The sequence below is a fragment of the Podarcis filfolensis genome, assembly GCF_964270895.1.
Source record: "Podarcis filfolensis genome assembly, chromosome: 14".
Classification (NCBI taxonomy): Eukaryota; Metazoa; Chordata; class Lepidosauria; order Squamata; family Lacertidae; genus Podarcis; species Podarcis filfolensis.
In genome coordinates this window covers 6,818,092-6,825,618 of record NC_139616.1, presented here as the reverse complement: position 1 = coordinate 6,825,618, position 7,527 = coordinate 6,818,092, and positions in this window count along the sequence as shown.

Sequence of the window (7,527 nt, the reverse complement as noted above, 5' to 3'; positions counted from 1 at the left end):
GTACCACTGTACAGTTAACTGATCTCACGTATTTGGGTGCTCACACTTAAAGTAAGCTAAAACACATGCACATTGGTGGGGGAAACAGCAGATTCAAGGTAACTCCAATGTTTGCAAAAGCACAATGAATCTTTGGGAACTTAAGGCGGTGGAATGCTAATTGGCTGTTCAGAGGGGGGAAACTAAAAACAAGCAGGGAGTATTAATAGCATAGAGCAGCTGGAATCCTAAACTGGGAGTGCTCTACACCATGAATTAGAACCTCCTGCCTTTGATATTTTATTTTTCAAGCACAGGCTCAGGTAAAAAATGCACATTAGGGGTACACTGCAACATTTTGTTGGAGGGGCCCTCTTGTAGACTACCTGCTGTAGAATATCAATGGGGGAGTGTGTGCGTGTTATGAGTAATAATTTATGATCCATTTTATAGCCTTTGTACCGTATGCTATAATTTTCCAGATTACCTATCATAGGCTATATCCATTTTGTACACTATATTAATCTCTCATGATCTGTCTGTTTCTCTAGTGGTTGCACTTCACGACCATTCAAGTACCTTCTTGTTTTATGGGTGCAGGATTGCCTGTCTCTACAAAGAGCCGTAGAGCACCTGCTCTGCAATCCAAAAAAGTTCAGAGTCAGTCGCTGATATAACAGTTTTGCTGGATCAGGCCAAAGGCCCACCTAATCCAACATCCTATGTGCTACAACAAGATGCCTGTGGGATAACATCAAACATGACCCAAATGCACTCTCCCTGCTTGGAACTCCCCAAATGCACACGTATCTAAATATATAAACCATGTGTCTGAAATAGTACAAGAGAGCCATCCTAAAGCCATTTTGACTCTTCCAGTGACCTCAGTTATTCCTCTGCAGTAAGGGAGGCAAATGGGGACAGCCTTCCCATTGTCTTTTCGCTTACAAATCCTGTCTTAAGGGTGCATTTGTGTATGAATAGGGTGAGCCTGTGAAATATACTTGGAGTCAAGTGTGGATTTCATGCTCTTTATTCAGCTCATAGTAGCGAGGAATGGAAGTTTCCCCGAAATGTCTGCTTTATATACATTATTTACACAATGGGCCCCACATGATTGGCTAATTTTGGGATTCTCCTGTATGCCAATCAGGTTGCGGATTCACTTCCACCTGGAGTTGGATTGGGTGGCTCCTGCGGACCAATCAGACTGCTGCATTCTGAATCCTATTGTTCTAGGACCAATCAGACTGCTGCATTTTGGATCCTATTCAACTCAGTACATAACAGCCTGTGACCTGAATTCAGGAACTAAAGAATTCAACCATCACAAAAGAATGGCCAGACTGCCGAGGCAATGCAATCAGCGCCCATTATCAGGTATCCTGGCAGACAGGACTTCTGCTGTAGACCGCCTCCTATGATGTAGGAGTGGTCTTTGGCTAAAGGGGTTGGGCAATGTCAAAAGTCTTTAGAGGTTCCTGCACGCTTTTGTTCAGGGTCTCTCCCTCTTGGGAAGGAGGGGAGGGAACTCTGTTGCAACAGAAAAATATCTGCCTTGCTTTCCACTGGATCCTGCCTCCATCCATTCTTTTCTGACCAATCATGGACTTAGGGGACTCAGAGTCCCATGGGGAGTTGGGCAGCAAAAGCCAAACCCCAATTTTTACATCAATTTGGCAGTGGAGGTAGAACATAACCATCGATTGCCTTATCCACCATGAATTGGTCTAATCTCTTAAAGCCATCGAAGTTGGTGGCCATTACCACTTGTGGGAACAAATTCCATAGTTCGACTGCGCAGTGTGAGGAAGTACTTTCTTTGTGAAGAAGTACTGTTCTCTTTTTTTGTCCTTTTTCCAACATTCAACTTCATTATATGTCTCTGGGTTCTAATATAACAATGGACCATCAACATTTTCTTAAGGAAATCCAGTAATGAAAAAGGTGTGGTTTTTTAAAGGCCTTCTGGAATACCAGAACTGATGGGGCCCAATGACACTGAACGGAAAGAGAGTTCCATATCTGTGGGGTCACCACCCGAGAAGGCCATGTCTTCTGTGCTCACCAGCCTGACTGATTTCACTGGCAGGCACACAAGTTCTGGTAGTTCGTCATTTGTGGCCCTAGCAAACCTTTGTTTCCTTTCCTAGGGAATGGCTTTCACTGCAAAGGTCTTGGGTGGGAGGCAAGCTTTGACTTTTTCTGCTGCCTTACTTTCACTAAGGACTCTGACCTATCTGGGCTGCAGTTTTGCCTGTGTGCCTCAAGGGCACGGTCTAATCTGCAACGCCAAAGGCCAGTTCTTCAACAAACACTTGTTAGCTGACAAGATGGAGCAATCTGGTTATAAACTTGAGCTTTCATTCTGAGCACAGTCCAATGCTGTCCTAGGATTTGGGGCCTACCTGCTTTCAATTACTTTTGTTTTCTGGCCCTTTCAGCTTCAGCTCCTGATTATACAACTTGGCCTCCTGCCTCTATTTAGGGATGGTCAGATCTGTCCATTTTGGTTTCTCGGCGTTTCTTATTTTTCCAATCTTAAATTCAGTTTTCCACATTTTTTAAACAACTTCTTGTGAAAATTCATCTGCATTTTACAGCATATTTCCCCTAATATACCTGTTTTTGTATGCAATTTTGCCTAATGTAAACATTTTTAAAAAGCAGTTCTCTAATATAATTCATATTTGCACGTCATTTTTAGAAATATATGCACACTTTACACCAGCGTGTGCATTTTCACTCACATCACTTGGCTGGAGAACTGCATTGCAAAATCTGGAAAAGTGTGCATTTTCAGAGATGTCTTATGTTTTTCTTCACATATTGTTTCAAGAAGTGTGAATTGGGTCAGTTTGCCTTTACATGAGAACTGAATCAAACTTCTCCCGCACCCCTCCCTGTGTGGCATCATCCATCGCTAATCTTGGAATTCCTGTCCTTGTACAGTGGTTCCTCGAGTTAAGAACTTAATTCGTTCCGGAGGTCCGTTCTTAACCTGAAACTGTTCTTAATCTGAAGCACCACTTTAGCTAATGGGGCCTCACACTGCCGCTGCTCAATTTCTGTTCTCATCCTGAAGCAAAGTTCTTAACCCGAGGTACTATTTCTGGGTTAGCGGAGTCTGTAACCTGAAGCGTCTGTAACCTGAAGCGTCTGTAACCCGAGGTACCACGGTACTTCTCACTTGGGGCCCTGTGGAACTGATAAATGGATGCTCGCAGGGCCCTTAAACTCGTCCTGTGGGCCCAGTCTCTGTTGGCTTGTAAAAGTAAAGGGACCCCTGACCATTAGGTCCAGTCGTGACTGACTCTGGGGTTGTGGCACTCATCTCGCTTTATTGGCCGAGGGAGCCGGCGTACAGCTTCCGGGTCATGTGGCCAGCATGACTAAGCTGCTTCTGGCAAACCAGAGCGGTGCACGGAAACGCCATTTACCTTCCCGCCGGAGTGGTACCTATTTATCTACTTGCACTTTGACATGCTTTCAAACTGCTAGGTTGGCAGCAGCTGGGACCGAGCAACGGGAGCTCACCCCGTCGTGGGGATTCGAACCGCCGACCTTCTGATCAGCAAGTCCTAGGCTCTGTGGTTTAACCCACAGCGCCACCCGAGTCTGCTCTCTTGGCTTGTAGCAATGTTTAAATTGCAGTGTGAGATAATTTGTAAATGGAAGTGTTCCCATCAGCAAACTAAGCAGCAAAAGATACAGGACGCAGTACTAATGTACAAGTTTACTCAACAGGTACAGTTGTCCGGGTGCTCCACCCAGAAAAAGTATGCCAGAGTGCTTTGCTTGCTTTTAAAAAGATTGCACATCAGGTCTTTACTAAGTGATCGGTGACCAAATAGACATATATTTAAACTAAGTTGGCTTGTATTGTCTGCCCTGTTCCCTATTCACTGTTTGTCACTGAATAATCACCCCTCAAAAGAACCGTATCTAGATATGATGTAGGAGCCAATGATGGTGTAATAGGTTTCACTGTGCAGAAACCCCACCAATAATAATAATAATTATTATTATTATTATTATTATTATTATTATTATTATTATTATTTTAAAATGCCATTGTGGTTTGGCATTTCATATGGTACAGTGAGTCCTTGCCAACCGATCAGTGAGCCCCAACCAAATATAAATGTGTACCATGGAACTTGCACTCAACAAGCACCACACCATGTCCATTCTGCATTTGAAATGAGACATTCCTTTAGAGTGGCTGCACCTGTACTGTGGAACTCCCTTCCTATAGATATTAGGCTTTAGAGGTCTGCTGAAAATGTTTCTGTTTTGGCAGGCTTATCCAGACACATGACTTGGTGGCATCTGTTCTCAAAGTTGTTTTAGATATGTTATTGCTTTTAGATGTTTTTGACATTTCTTAAATGTTTTCAATACTTTTTAAATTTTTAATTGTGTTTTTATTGCAGATGTGTTTGGAGCCTTGAGTGCCTTTGGGAGGAAGAATGGGATTTAAATGTAATAAACGAAACAAGCAATCATAATCAACAGACAATTTTAACTTTCCACTTTCATCGTATTAGTATTTCTCATATACACACATCAGTACATTTGCATCCTGTTTCCACTGCCCCCAGTGGGTGCTTTCTTCCCTTTGCAAATAGCAGGCATGGAGTGGGGGATTCCGACTGCAACAGAGAGAGAAGGCTTTAAAGCTTAAAGGGGGCGGGCTGGTGTGGAGGACTCCCTGGTCCTGAATAGGGTAACTGTGCCCCTGAAGGACCAGGTGCGCAGCCTGGGAGTCATTTTGGACTCACAGCTGTCCATGGAGGCGCAGGTCAACTCTGTATCCAGGGCAGCTGTCTAGCAACTCCACCTGGTACGCAGGCTGAGACCCTACCTGCCCGTGGACTGTCTCGCCAGAGTGGTGCATGCTCTGGTTATCTCCCGCTTGGACTACTGCAATGCGCTCTATGTGGGGCTACTTTTGAAGGTGACTCGGAAACTACAACTAATCCAGAATGCGGCACCTAGACTGGTGACTGGGGGCAGCCGCCAAGACCACATAACACCGGTCTTGAAAGACCTACATTGGCTCCCAGTACGTTTCCGAGCACAATTCAAAGTGTTGGTGTTGACCTTTAAAGTCCTAAATGGCGTCGGCCCAGTATACCTGAAGGAGCGTCTCCACCCCCATCGTTCTGCCTGGACACTGAGTTCCAGCGCCGAGGGCCTTCTGGCGGTTCCCTCATTGCAAGAAGCAAAGCTACAGGGAACCAGGGAACCAGAGGGCCTTCTTGGTAGTGGCACCCACCCTGTGGAACACCCTCCCACCAGATGTTAAAGAGATAAACAACTACCTGACATTCAGAAGACATCTGAAGGCAGCCCTGTTCAGGGAAGTTTTTAATGCTGACATCTTAGTGTATTTTTTGTCTTTGTGGAAGCAGCCCAGAGTGGCTGGGGAAACCCAGCTAGATGGGCGGGGTACAAATAATAAATTATTATTATTATTATTATTATTATTATTATTATTATTCCCAGCAAGTGTTATGCAAAGCCCTGCTGCCTCTGACAATGGAGACAGACCATAGGCCTTGTGGCTAGTAGACATTGATAGCCTTATCCTTCTTGAAACACATTAGCTTCATTCACAAACCATGGTAAGCCAGACTTTATGGTTTACTACGAATGTTTTGGGACGCGGGTGGCACTGTGGGTTAAACCATAGAGCCTAGGACTTGCCAATCAGAAGGTCGTCAGTTCGAATCCCCGCGACGGGGTGAGCTCCCGTTGCTCGGTCCCTGCTCCTGCCAACCTAGCAGTTCGAAAGCACATCAAAGTGCAAGTAGATAAATAGGTACCGCTCTAGTGGGAAGGTAAATGACATTTCCATGTGCTGCTCTGGTTCACCAGAAAGCGGCTTAGTCATGCTGGCCACATGACCCAGAAGCTGTACACTGGCTCCCTCGGCCAATAAAGCGAGATGAGCGCCGCAACCCCAGAGTCATCCGCGACTGGACCTAATGGTCAGGGGTCCCTTTACCTTTATCTTTACTTACTTATGCTGGGAGAGAAGAAAAGAACCCACCCAATTTGTGGCATAGTGTTAGATACAAATGCAAGAGTATGGCATGCGATGTTCCTCAAAAAGCGTGGTCTATATATAGCCAAGGTTTGCTCTTGCACAATGGCCAACTCCTTTCATACATCACCATATTTGAAGAAGGCAAAGTTGAAAGATGACATTTCCTTCCAGCAAGCATTCAAACCTAGCAAAGAGTTTCCTTTTGGCATCTGAAATTATAGTGGCTTTCACAATAAACCACGGTCGAGTGAAGCAACTGGTGCTCACTAAGAATCAAAGCAATTTGTAACCCTAGACCTTCCAGAATGCCAACGAGCCTTACTGCAGGTTTTAATTATTCTTGAGATATAGTTTTCAACGGTGCATAAACTCTACAATAAACCAATATCAATGCCCAGGAATAAAACAGATTGTATCCAGTGCTAGTGAAAAGATGTCCTCAGTCAACAACTTCTGGTTTGGCTCGCCATGGCAGGGACTGATTATAACATCGGAGCTGCTTCGCATGAAATGTTTTGAGGATGAGATGGGAGTAATCATCCTCCCCCACCCAGGGCCGGGAGGGGCAGCTTCAGCCGCAGATCGCCCAACACCAGCCCCCAATCTGGAAAGGAATGAGAGAGCTGGGGTTGCTGGGTGGAAATCACCGTGCGTCTCTTCGGCAACTCTCCAAAGTTGCTGCCATGAGCAAACTCCTGTTTTGTAAGTTAATAATTTGGATTTAATTAACGGGCATACTTTGAGTGAGGGGGGATAAACTACTCTACTAATTGATTCAGCCACTGAGGAGCTAAAAGATTCGAGTTGAAGAGGGATTATCATCACAATGGAGCTGGTATGTTGGATTGGAAGGGGGGGGTGAGCCTTCTTTGCTTCTTTTGATATATTCTGTATTTGCTATTATATTTGGCAAAAGAAACCCCAGGAAGGACTGACTGCCTATGTAAGCAAGTGAGAGTGTATTGCAATATTTGAGACTTATTTTGACCTTCTTATTATTACCTGTGTGGAAAAGATTTATAAAGATGCAATTATTTTTAATGGATTTTCAAGAATGGACCAGGGGAATTGGGGCTTCTAGCCAAAGTACGGGCTTATCTGTTTTGGACAGACTTAAAATGAAGAGATTTGGACTTACGCCTGGTACCATTGGCAGAAAGCCAGATTTTCTCAATTTTGGGACATGTCGCAGCTGATAATTCTAGTTATGAAGAAACAAAAGTGAAAGACATGGAAGATAAACACCCACACAGGAACATATTGTTTGATTTAACTCGCTTGCTGGATGAACTCGGAGGCTGTGAAAAATTAACGAAGGATTAACATTGGATTGATTTATGGGAACCACCTGGACTAACTTTGAAGCAGAACAAATTTGAGATGATCTTCACCCCCCCGACCTCAGAGCATGGGAAGCAAAACAAAGATTTACAATTTGGCATATTATTCGGGCTGTTTGATTATTTTATAATTTGGAATGTTTTTAAGGTGGC